The following is a 12,487-nucleotide window of genomic DNA, read 5'->3' as shown; positions in this document are numbered from 1 at the left end:
ATTCATAGATTCATAGAATCAACCAGGTTGGAAGAGACCTCCAAGATCATCCAGGCCAACCTATCACCCTGCCCTATCCAATCAACCAGACCATGGCACTAAGTGCCTCATCCAGTCTTTTCTTGAAGACCCCCAGGGACGGTGCCTCCACCACCTCCCTGGCTGGAAGGGACCTCGAATATCATCCAGCTCCAACCCCTCACCATAGGCAGGGACACCTCCCACTAGAGCAGGTATTACACAGTATCACAGTATGACCAAGGTTGGAAGAGACCTCACAGATCATCAAGTCCAACCCTTTACCACAGAGCTCAAGGCCAGACCATGGCACCAAGTGCCACGTCCAGTCCTGCCTTGAACAGCTCCAGGGACGGCGACTCCACCACCTCCCCGGGCAGCCCATTCCAGTGTCCAATGACTCTCTCAGGGAAGAACTTTCTCCTCACCTCCAGCCTAAATCTCCCCTGGCACAGCCTGAGGCTGTGTCCTCTTGTTCTGGTGCTGGCCACCTGAGAGAAGAGAGCAACCTCCTCCTGGCCACAACCTCCCCTCAGGTAGTTGCAGACAGCAATAAGGTCTCCCCTGAGCCTCCTCTTCTCCAGGCTAACCAATCCCAGCTCCCTCAGCCTCTCCTCGTAGGGCTGTGCTCAAGGCCTCTCCCCAGCCTCATTGCCCTTCTCTGGACACGCTCAAGCATCTCAATGTCCCTCCTAAACTGGGGGGCCAGAACTGAACACAGGACTCAAGGTGTGGTCTAACCAGTGCAGAGTACAGGGGCAGAATGACCTCCCTGCTCCTGCTGGCCACACCATTCCTGATGCCACTCAAGGCTTCATCCAAGCTGACCTTGAGCACATCCAGGGAGGGAGCATCCACAACCTTCCTGGGCAACCTGTGCCAGTGTCTCACCACCCTGAATGTAAAGAACCCTTTCCTAACATCTAGTTTGAATCTCTCCTCTTCCAGTTTAAACCCATTCCCCCTAGGAACACTTCTCCCCAAGGTTTCAGAGAGTGCAGCTGAAGTGATCTGTAGCCTTCTCAGCATTGTTGCTTTCCAGATCTCTTCCCTCATATCAGCTACAATTCTCTTCTTCAGCTTCCATATGACATAAAATTATTTGCAGATGACATCAAGCTGTGTGGCAAAGTCAACTTGCTAGAGGGCAGAGATGCCATCCAGAGGGAGCTGGACAGGCTGGACAGGTGGGCCCAGGCTAACCTTGTGAAGTTCAACAAGGCCAAGTGTAAGGTCCTGCACCTGGGTCAGTGCAATCCCAGGCACAGATACAGGCTGGGTGGGGAATGGCTGAGAGCAGCCCTGAGGAACAGGACCTGGGGGTCTGGGGTGATGAAAGCTCAACATGAACTGACAGTGTGAGTGCAGCCCAGACAGCAACTGTGTGCTGGGCTGCAGCAAGAGCAGTGTGGGCAGCAGGGCAAGGGAGGGGATTCTGCCCCTTGGCTCTGCTCTCCTCAGACCCCACCTGCAGCCCTGGGTGCAGCTCTGGAGCCCCCAGCACAAGAGGGACATGGAACTCTTGGAGCCAGTCCAGAGGAGGCCACAAAGATGCTCAGAGGGCTGCAGCAGCTCTGCCATGAGGACAGGCTGAGAGAGTTGGGGGTCTGCAGCCTGGAGAAGAGAAGGATTGGAGGAGAACTTAGAGTGGCCTTCCAGTGTCTGAAGGAGGCTACAGGAAGGCTGGGGAGGGACTACTGACAAGGTCTGGTAATGACAGGATGAGGGGGAATGGGTTTGAACTGGCAGAGGGGAGATTCAACCCAGATGTTAGGAAAGGGTTCTTTGCAGTGAGGGTGGTGAGACACTGGCACAGGTTGCCCAGGGAGGCTGTGGCTGCTCCCTCCCTGGAGGTGTTTAAGGCCAGGTTGGATGAGGCCTTTGGTGACCTGTTCTAGTAGGAGGTGTCCCTGCCTAAGGCGGGGGGTTGGAACTGGATGGTCTTTGAGGTCCCTTCCAACCCAAACCATCCTATGATTCTATTTCACAGAAGAATACATCTCTGGACTTGATTGAAAAAGTAGTTAGCTTCCCTAAACACACAGAATGCATCAGATATGCTATTCCAGCTTTAATTCACACAAATATTAGCTGTTAAACTTGCTTCAGATGTTCATTTTGGACCAGTTAAGTTATTACTAAGCAAATATTCATTACCAAGCAAACCCCTGAAAAGGAAAACCACTCCAGAGCAAATCATGCCCCTCCTAAATTACACACACCAGGAATCCAAAGCAGATGTTGGCCATGATGACCTTTGAGAGTCCTTTCCATCCCAATGCAATCTGTGATCACATTAATGGAGAGATGTCTTTTGGTCATGTCCTTTAGTTTCCTCCACTAACTGATGGATTGAGACACGTTAGTCATCACTGTCAGATTTTAGAGCATAGCAGATAAAACTGCCCATGAATTTAATCACCACATGGAAGCACAGAATGCCAGGTTGGAGGAGATCCCAAGGATGATTTGGTCCAACCTTTCTAGGTAATAGTAGAGTTGAAATGAGATGGCCCAGTACCCAGTCAAGGTGAGTCTTAAAACTGATCAGTGTAGGGGAATCCACTGCTTCCCTTGGGAGAAAATGACAACAACATTTGTGGTTTGTATTACAGCTGTAATAACCCTCAGTATATTTCATTCAGAGATCTCAAAGCATGGTTTTAGCTTATTTTACATTTATATTCCAGTCATACTTTTTCTTCTGCTGGTTTTACCCAAAGAATGAAAGGTCACTGTGACAGACACCACATAAATAGATGTTAAAACAGTGATCCCTTTTTACACCATTTACAACCCAGGAAAGCCTTTGTTCTCAATAAAGCAATGATGGAAGTAAAAGATATGAGCACAACTACCATTCTGCATCATGTTACCACATGCCTGCTTCTGAGCTGTTCAAAGAACCAGCTGGGTGGCAGTCAGGAGGTACTCCTGCCCCTATGGGCTACCCTGGTGATCATAGAATCATAGAATCATAGAATCAAGCAGGTTGGAAGAGACCTCCAAGATCATCCAGTCCAAACTAGCACCCAGCCCTATCCAGTCAACCAGACCATGGCACTAAGTGCCTCATCCAGGCTTTGCTTCAACACCTCCAGGGACGGTGCCTGATGCCACAACCAGAATACTGCATCCAGTTCTGGGCTCCCCAGGTCAAAAAGTACAGGGTCGTGTAGGAGAGAAGAGGGTTACAAAGATGCTGAGGGGATTGAAACATCTCTCTTGGGAGGGAAGACTGAGGGAATTTGGTCTCCATATGTTGCAGACTGTGCTGCTTATTATGATTGCTTGCAGTGGGAACCATGGTCAAAGCCTGCAGATCAGTGTGATCAAGGCCTGGCCAGGCAGGACTCCTGACAATTCAGTGTGAATTGTGCCAGAGACAGATTTGTTGTGTTACAGCCCAAATATATACACTCAGCCAGTAGAGCACATGCCTACACATTAGCATAATTAGGCAAGGCCAAGCCACTCCATCAGCATAAACCATGCCTTGTTCCCCTCATTAACGAGGTGTCTGTTATCTGTCCCTTCTAAGATAAGGCAGACAGCAGCTGGTGGGAACCAAGGTCAGCATCCATCTGTTGTTATCCTTCTTCACTCCGTTCCCACAGCTCTTCTGCTTTGCATTCCCACATCCATAGTCTGGGGCAGACTGAAAGGAGGGATCTCATAAATGCTTATAAACTTTGAGCAAGCATCACTACCCAGCTGTACTACTTCTGCAACTTGTCTTCTTCCACTCCTGTCCACCATTTACCTAAACTGAGCAAGCAAATGTGTCTGCAGCTGCAGAGCTTAGGAGGCTTCACATGAAATCTTATGTATCACACTGTATCCATTACTGCTTTGGAAATCTCTGATAGTACCTCCTGTGCTCAGCAGGATGATGTTTGGTCTCAGGAAGCAGAGCTCACTATGCTTGATGGTGTCCCTGGAAGACAGATGCAATGGAAGAATCCCCCTAACTTCCTTGTATAGGGTTAACACTCCAGGGGGAGTGACCCTGAACCTGACCCTAGGGGTCTTGGCCCCTCCCCAGGGGTGGGCCACACTCCAGGTGATGGTTAGCCCACTCCCCCCACTTCCTGTGGTATAAAAGAGACAGGAGCTGCCTGTCTCTTGCTCTCTTTTCCTTCGCTCCCTCTTGGCACACACACTCACACTGCATACCAGCACACCCCGTGGCAGCCACAAGGCAGAGACACCATCACCTTACTCAGGTTGTATCCATCCCTTTTTGTATTTTGCTGTTTTCCCTTCCTTAGCCTTTGTAAACTCCCCTACCTCCAATCCCTTTTCTAAGTTATTGTTAAACTTTTCCTTTTTAACTTCCAAATTGAGTGAGATTGATTTATTTGGGTGTGCTCACCTCTCCCTCTCTACATCTAATTCCCTATCTCTGGGAAGAGAGGGGGAAAGAGGGGAGGGCACTCTATAAATTCTATAAATTGTCATTGGGTCTACTAAATTTATTAGAGTCTCTGAGAACCTGCATTTGAACCCAAGACATTCCTTCTTTCTCTTCATTCTTATAGCTGAGCTAAATATCTCTCTGGTCAGTCTGAGTCAGCTGGCTTGGCTGTATCCCCCCTGGCCGACCCTTAAACTACCTTAAACATAAGGCAAGATCTGGGGTAAGGTAGAGGGGTGGGAAGAATGTGGAAGGATGGTTGAGAGCTCGTCCTGGGGACTCAGGTTTCTGGGAGGGCTGCTGAGCTTCTCTTTTACCTTTTTCCTTGTCTATCTCTGTCTATAACTGTAACTACTGTAACTCTCTGCTTGTCTATTGTGCTAAGCTGTAAATACAAAGCTTCATTCAATTTCCAGAGCCACTGAGTCTAGTCTGGGTGATTTTCCAAAGTGAGGGGGCAGTGGGGAACACCCAAACCATCACAGAGGTATTTTCCAATCTTCATGACTCTGTGATTCAATTATAAGCAACCTTTGGCAGCCACTTTAACGCCCCAGGGCATTACGTGGCCAGAGCTGCCATTCTCCTCTACAGAATAAACCCCAAACTAATTGTTGTCTCCATGAAATGTTTCACAGTGCTTTCACAGGATGGGGGATGGGATGTTCTGGCCATACTCTAAAGTAACCATTTTCTACTCATTTACACTTCAGCTGTCTGCTTCCCATACATCAACATGTAAGAGTTGCTGGGACAGCATCCAGGTATCCTCAAGGTCTGCTTCACCTCGGAAATTGCCATACTTATCACACCTTGACAGAGTCATTCACTTGGAGGCAAACAATGTAATCCATCCCCATCAGGGCACTTCACCATCTCAGCTGCCATCGTTTTAACTTTGTAAATCAGTGTGTTCTATAAACCACTCAGGATCTAATAAATGCCCAACCTAATTTGATTCAGGGGGGCAATCACAGTATGACAGTATCACCGAGGAAGAGATCATCACAGATCATCAAGTCCAACCCTTTACCACAGAGCTCAAGGCCAGACCATGGCACCAAGTGCCACGTCCAGTCCTGCCTTGAACAGCTCCAGGGACGGCGACTCCACCACCTCCCCGGGCAGCCCATTCCAGTGTCCAATGACTCTCTCAGGGAAGAACTTTCTCCTCACCTCCAGCCTAATTTCCCCCTGGCACAGCATGAGGCTGTGTCCTCTTGTTCTGGTGCTGGCCACCTGAGAGAAGAGAGCAACCTCCTCCTGTCTACAACCACCCCTCAGGTAGTTGCAGACAGCAATAAGATCTCCCCTGAGCCTCCTCTTCTCCAGGCTAACCAATCCCAATCAAGACTACAAAACATACATACACATGGACATCAGTGACCCCATCTCTCTAAAGGCCACCCAATAAAGAGATCACTCCAGTGGAAAATTACTATCCTCAAGTCACAAAGTTAAACAGATAGTTAAGTGGATAGCAGCTTAGAAATATGCCAGGGACTGATTGTCTGGGTTCTGATTTAAATTTCCCAGAGACTCAAATGTAGTTGATAGAACCAATAACAATTTATAGGATGCCTTTACCTCCTCCTCCTCCTCCTCCTCCTCCTCCTCCTCCTCCTCCTCCTCTCTCAAAGAAAAGGAATTAGATGGAGAGAGAGAAAAGGTAAGTACACCCAAATAAACAATCTCACTTTGATTTGGAAGTTAAAAGAAGAAAAGTTTAACAATAAATAAAAGGTATATGAGGTAGGGAAGTTACAAAGGGAAAGGGAAAACAAGGTACAAAATGTGTAGATACTACCCAGATTTTGATGGCAGTGGGTTTGTCTGCCTCGTGGGTGATGGCCATGTGGTGAAACAAAGAGCAGCAGGAAAGGATGAGGATGATTGCTGGCAAGCAGGAGGCAGGAGAGAGAACAGAAGTCCTCCTGCTTTCATGGATCTTAGATAGGAAATGAGAGTGGGCTAAAACACCGTGTCTGCAGGGCTCTCCTACCTTCCAACAGATCAATGCCATAGCAGGTGTGGAGCTGTTGGAGGGTAGGAGAGCCCTGCAGAGGGACCTGGCCAGGCTGGATGGGTGGGCAGAGGCCAATGGGATGAGACTGAACAAGGCCAAGTGCAGGGTTCTGCACTCTGGCCACAACAACCCCAAGCAGCACTACAGGCTGGGGACAGAGTGGCTGAGAGCAGCCAGGAGGAAAGGGACCTGGGGGTACTGATAGAGAGTAAGCTGAAGATGAGCCAGGCCCCTCAATTCAAGAGAGATGTTGAGGTGCTGGAACATGTCCAGAGAAGGGCAACAAAGCTGGTGAGGGGCCTGGAGCACAAATCCTATGAGGAGAGGCTGAGGGAGCTGGGGGTGTGCAGCCTGGAGAAGAGGAGGCTCAGGGGTGATCTTATTACTGTCTACAACTACCTGAAGGGGCATTGTAGCCGGGTGGGGGGTGGCCTCTTCTCCCAGGCAACCAGCAATAGAACAAGGGGACACAGTCTCAAGTTGTGCCAGGGTAGGTATAGGCTGGATGTTAGGAAGAAGTTCTTCACAGAGAGAGTGATTGGCATTGGAATGGGCTGCCCAGGGAGGAGGTGGAGGCACCGTGCCTGGAGGTGTTGAAGCAAAGCCTGGCTGAGGCACTTAGTGCCATGGTCTAAGTTAGGGCTGGGTTGATTGGTTAGGGCTGGGTGTTAGGTTGGACTGGATGATCTTGGAGGTCTCTTCCAACCTGGTTGATTCTATGATTCTATGATTCTATGATCTTGGGAATAGTAATATTCAATGTAGTGATTCTATAGAATTGCCTGAATATTATACACTGGAATAAAGGCATGGACAGGCAAGAGTTCAGGAGCTCAGAAGCACTGAGTTAAGATACAACAGAAGGTTGGGATGACCTTAGAGAATGGTGTATCAAATAGAAACAAATGTAAGGCTGGAGCCTGTGGTTCTCACCTATCTCTGCTGACTTAGATTGCTTAGACACAGTGTAGGTGTTGTTGAGAGAATATGATGAATGTCTGTGCCAACCAGTATGTAATTTCTAACACAAGTACATGTAACCAGTTATAGTCTAATGCAATTTGTAGCCTTCTGAGGAAAGGTATTTACTAATATTTAATTGTTTGGAATGCAATAAATGAATTGGAATTTGCTTGCGTCAAGCTTCTCCCTGTCTCTTCTGATGCCTATGGCATTGTAGTCCATGGCACCACCACACCTGGTAGTGTTCAGACCCACCCCTGGGGAGGGGTCAAGACAGCCTGGGGCCAAGGTCAAGACCACTCCCCCAGGAGAGTTAACCCTGTACACTGATCTTGCACAGAGGAGAACTTTATTTCCATTCATAAAAAACTCATGTTGCACACAGCTTGATGGAAAGAGAGCAAGGATCTCTTGATGCTCCTGTAAGAACTCAATGAACAAACTGCAATCAAGCTATCTACTTCCAAAGCTACACTAAATAAGAACTCAATGAACAAACTGCAATCAAGTTATCTACTTCCAAAGCTACACTAAATAAGAACTCAATGAACAAAATGCATTCAAGTTATCTACTTCCAAAGCTACACTAAATAAGAACTCAATGAACAAAATGCATTCGTTATCTACTTCCAAAGCTACACTAAATAAGAACTCAATGATCAAAATGCATTCAAGTTATCTACTTCCAAAGCTACACTAAATAAGAACTCAATGAACAAAATGCATTCAAGTTATCTACTTCCAAAGCTGCACTAAATAAGAACTCAATGAACAAACTGCAATCAAGTTATCTACTTCCAAAGCTGCACTAAATAAGAACTCAATGAACAAACTGCAATCAAGTTATCTACTTCCAAAGCTACACTAAATAAGAACCCAATGAACAAAATGCAATCAAGTTATCTACTTCCAAAGCTACACTAAATAAGAACTCAATGAACAAAATGCATTCAAGTTATCTACTTCCAAAGCTACACTAAATAAGAACTCAATGAACAAAATGCAATCAAGTTATCTCCTTCCAAAGCTACACTAAATAAGAACTCAATGAACAAAATGCATTCAAGTTATCTCCTTCCAAAGCTACACTAAATAAGAACTCAATGAACAAAATGCATTCAAGTTATCTCCTTCCAAAGCTACACTAAATAAGAACTCAATGAACAAAATGCATTCAAGTTATCTCCTTCCAAAGCTACACTAAATAAGAACTCAATGAACAAAATGCATTCAAGTTATCTACTTCCAAAGCTGCACTAAATAAGAACTCAATGAACAAACTGCAATCAAGTTATCTACTTCCAAAGCTGCACTAAATAAGAACTCAATGAACAAACTGCAATCAAGTTATCTACTTCCAAAGCTACACTAAATAAGAACTCAATGAACAAAATGCATTCAAGTTATCTACTTCCAAAGCTACACTAAATAAGAACTCAATGAACAAAATGCATTCAAGTTATCTACTTCCAAAGCTACATTAAATAAGAATCCAATGAACAAAATGCAATCAATTTATCTATTTCCAAAGCTACATTAAAAAGAAAAAAGAGTATCATGTTCAGCAATCATTTTTATCATTACAGCAGAAAGGAGCCAGGGATTGAATTGTCAATAGATATTGAACCACTTTCTGACCTGGGGAATGTTGCCTCTGATTCCACATTGCAAAACACAAGCAGCGCTATAGGCTGGGGACTGAGTGGCTGTGAGCAGTCAAGAGGAAAGGGACCTGGGGGTACTGATAGATAGTAGCTGAAGATGAGGCAGCAGTGTGCCCAGGTGGCCAAGAGAGCCAATGGCTTCCTGGCCTGCATCAGGAGCAGTGTGGCCAGCAGGACAAGGGAGGTTATTCTGCCCCTGTACTCAGCACTGCTCAGGCCACACCTTGAGCGCTGTGTCCAGTTCTGGGCTCTTCAATTCAAGAGAGATGTTGAGGTGCTGGAAGGTGTCCAGAGAAGATCAACAAAGCTGGTGAGGGGCCTGGAACACAAACCCTGTGAGGAGAGGCTGAGGGAGCTGGGGGTGTGCAGCCTGCAGAAGAGGAGGCTCAGGGCAGAGCTCATTGCTGTCTACAACTACCTGAAGTGGAGGCTGTAGCCAGGTGGGGTTGGCCTCTTCTGCCAGGCAACCAGCAACAGAACAAGGGGACACAGTCTCAAGTTGTGCTGGGGAAAGCATAGCCTGGATGTTAGGAGGAAGTTGTTGTCAGAGAGAGTGATTGGCATTGGAATGGGCTGCCCAGGGAGGTGGTGGAGTCACTGTCCCTGGAGGTGTTGAAGCCAAGCCTGGCTGAGGCACTTAGTGCCATGGTCTGGTTGACTGGCTAGGGCTGGGTGCTAGGTTGGCCTGGATGATCTTGGAGGTCTCTTCCAACCTGCTTGATTCTATGATTCTATGTTCTGCAATCATTTTTATCATTACAGCAGAAAGGAGCCAGGGATTGAATCGTCAATAGATATTGAACTACTTTCTGACCTGGGGAATGTTGCCTCTGATTGCACATTGCAAAACACAGCATGAAGTTTGTTCTGCCACTGCCCTAGCCGTGCCTGTTTTTTTCCTCTCCTGCTGACAGAAGTGTCCTTGTGGGTGTTATCCACATGGGCTAGTTTGAAACCAGCTAGAATGTTTTGGTGAGAAGAACTAGATTACAGGCTGTGAAAGGGAAACAATGGTGATGTCTACTGCACTCATAGGCTTGCTGAGATGTATAAGAACAAGAACATAAATATAGCTAACAGAGTTGATGTCTGGGCTTTGAGCTGCATCTCTCTCTCTCTAACCTAACACGCAGTCTGTGTGACTAATCCCCCTCCTTCCTAATCCCTCTGACTGACCCTCCAATATTCCTTGGGCACAAGGCAACATCTAAGGTAAGGTAAAGAGGGATGGGAGAAGGTGGAAGGGCAGTTGGGAGCCCCTCCTGGGGACTCAGGTGTCTGGGAGGGCTGTTGTGTTTCTGTATTACCTTTTACCTTGTCTATTTCTGTCTATAACTGCATAGACTGTAACTATCTGCTTGTCTATTGTGCTAAGCTGTAAATAGAAGCTTCATTCCATTTCCAGAGCTGGCTGAGTCTAGTCTGGGTGATTTTCTTAAGTGTGAGGGGCAGGGAACATCCAAACCATCACACCAGCAAATCAAAGCTGAAGGTCTGTAAGAATACTGGTTGCATTCTCTGGTGATTCACACCATCTGCACATCTCAAAACTCCCAGGTGTTAAGTCAGCAAGGAGTTTGCCCCGGTTTAAACAGATACTGAGCAGATGAGATTGGGATGACAAAGGATGTTTCAGTGCACATACCACTGCAATGATATTTATAAAGCCTGTTCTCCTCACCTGCACTCTGCATTCATCTCTGCAGACAGCACCACCTCTGAATAACGAAGCAGGCACAAAAGATCGGACCTGAATTTTGTTTTCTTCCTATGCTTATGGACCCAAAATAGAAATTTCACCAATTAATGGCAGAGATTAATTAGGATATCTCTCATTTTAAGGGAACAGAAACCCTACGAGGAGAGGCTGAGGGAGCTGGGGGTGTGCAGCCTGCAGAAGAGGAGGCTCAGAGCAGAGCTCATTGCTGTCTACAACTACCTGAAGGGAGGCTGTAGCCAGGTGGGGTTGGGCTCTTCTCCCAGGCAACCAGCAACAGAACAAGGGGACACAGTCTCAAGTTGTACCTGGGGGAGGTCTAGGCTGGATGTTAGGAGGAAGTTGTTGGCAGAGAGAGTGATTGGCATTGGAATGGGCTGCCCAGGGAGGTGGTGGAGTCACCATCCCTGGAGGTGTTGAAGCAAAGCCTGGCTGAGGCACTTAGTGCCATGGTCTGGTTGACTGGCTAGGGCTGGGGGATAGGTTGGATTGGATGAGCTTGGAGGTCTCTTCCAACCTGCTTGATTCTATGATAAGTTTGCTCCCTTTTTAAATAATTGAGCTCTTACAGAGATGTATTTTAATTAAGAATGTGATGTTTTAGGGTGGCAGAGGAGTTGGTGTGAGTGTGAAATCAGTGACAGAACAGAAGTTGGATATTATTGCTTATTGGCACCTCAGACAGGATAAAACAGAACTTGCTGACAACCACACTAACCACAGCAATGAACAGTAACACTTAACATATGTTTCCTTGCTACCATCCTGTCAATGCACCACAATCCCATCTTGAGGAAACCATCTTCAATAGCTCATTTAAACACTTTTTTTACCCCACAATTCTTATATACAGCTTCCACAGCACCCATACCACCATGTGCTGGGCCCAGGACTGTTCAACATCATTATTGATGATCTGGATGAAGGGACTGAGTCCAGCATCAGTACCTTTGCAGATGACACCAAGCTAGGAGCAGCTGTGGGTCTCTTGGAGGGTAGGAGAGCCCTGCAGACGGACCTGGCCAGGCTGGATGGGTGGGCAGAGGCCAAGGGGATGAGATTGAACAAGGCCAAGTGCAGAGTTCTACACTTTGGCCACAATAACCCCAAGCAGCACTACAGGCTGGAGAGCAGCCAGGAAGAAAGGGACCTGGGGGTGCTGGTAGATAGTAGGCTAAGAATGAGCCAGCAGTGTGCCCAGGTGGCCAAGAGAGCCAATGGCATCCTGGCCTGCATCAGGAACAGTGTGGCCAGCAGGACAAGGGAGGTTTTTCTGCCCCTGTACTCAGCACTGGTCAGGCCACACCTTGAGTGCTGTGTCCAGTTCTGGGCTCCTCAATTCAAGAGAGATGTTGAGGTGCTGGAAGGTGTCCAGAGAAGGGCAACAAAGCTGCTGAGGAGCCTGGAGCAGAGCCCTGTGAGGAGAGGCTGAGGGAGCTGGGGGTGTGCAGCCTGCAGAAGAGGAGGCTCAGGGCAGAGCTCATTGCTGTCTACAACTCTCTGAAGGGAGGCTGTAGCCAGGTGAGTGTTGGTCTCTTTTCTGAGGCAACAGAACAAGGGGACACAGCCTCAAGTTGTGCAATCAGGGGAGGTCTAGGCTGAATGTCAGGAGGAAGTTGTTGGCAGAGAGAGTGATTGGCATTGGAATGGGCTGCCCATTCCAATGGGAGGTGGTGGAGTTA

At 47.3% G+C, this 12,487-nt stretch overlaps 1 protein-coding gene across 2 annotated transcripts in view; it reads right to left on the bottom strand.

The window, feature by feature from the left end:
• CNIH3 (cornichon family AMPA receptor auxiliary protein 3) overlaps window positions 1-12,487 on the bottom strand; it is a 79,563-nt gene that overhangs the window by 38,566 nt on the left and 28,510 nt on the right. The window lies entirely within an intron of this gene.

This window comes from Pogoniulus pusillus, chromosome 25 (assembly GCF_015220805.1).
Source record: "Pogoniulus pusillus isolate bPogPus1 chromosome 25, bPogPus1.pri, whole genome shotgun sequence".
Taxonomy (NCBI): Eukaryota; Metazoa; Chordata; class Aves; order Piciformes; family Lybiidae; genus Pogoniulus; species Pogoniulus pusillus.
This window is presented reverse-complemented; position numbering and strand designations above follow the sequence as displayed.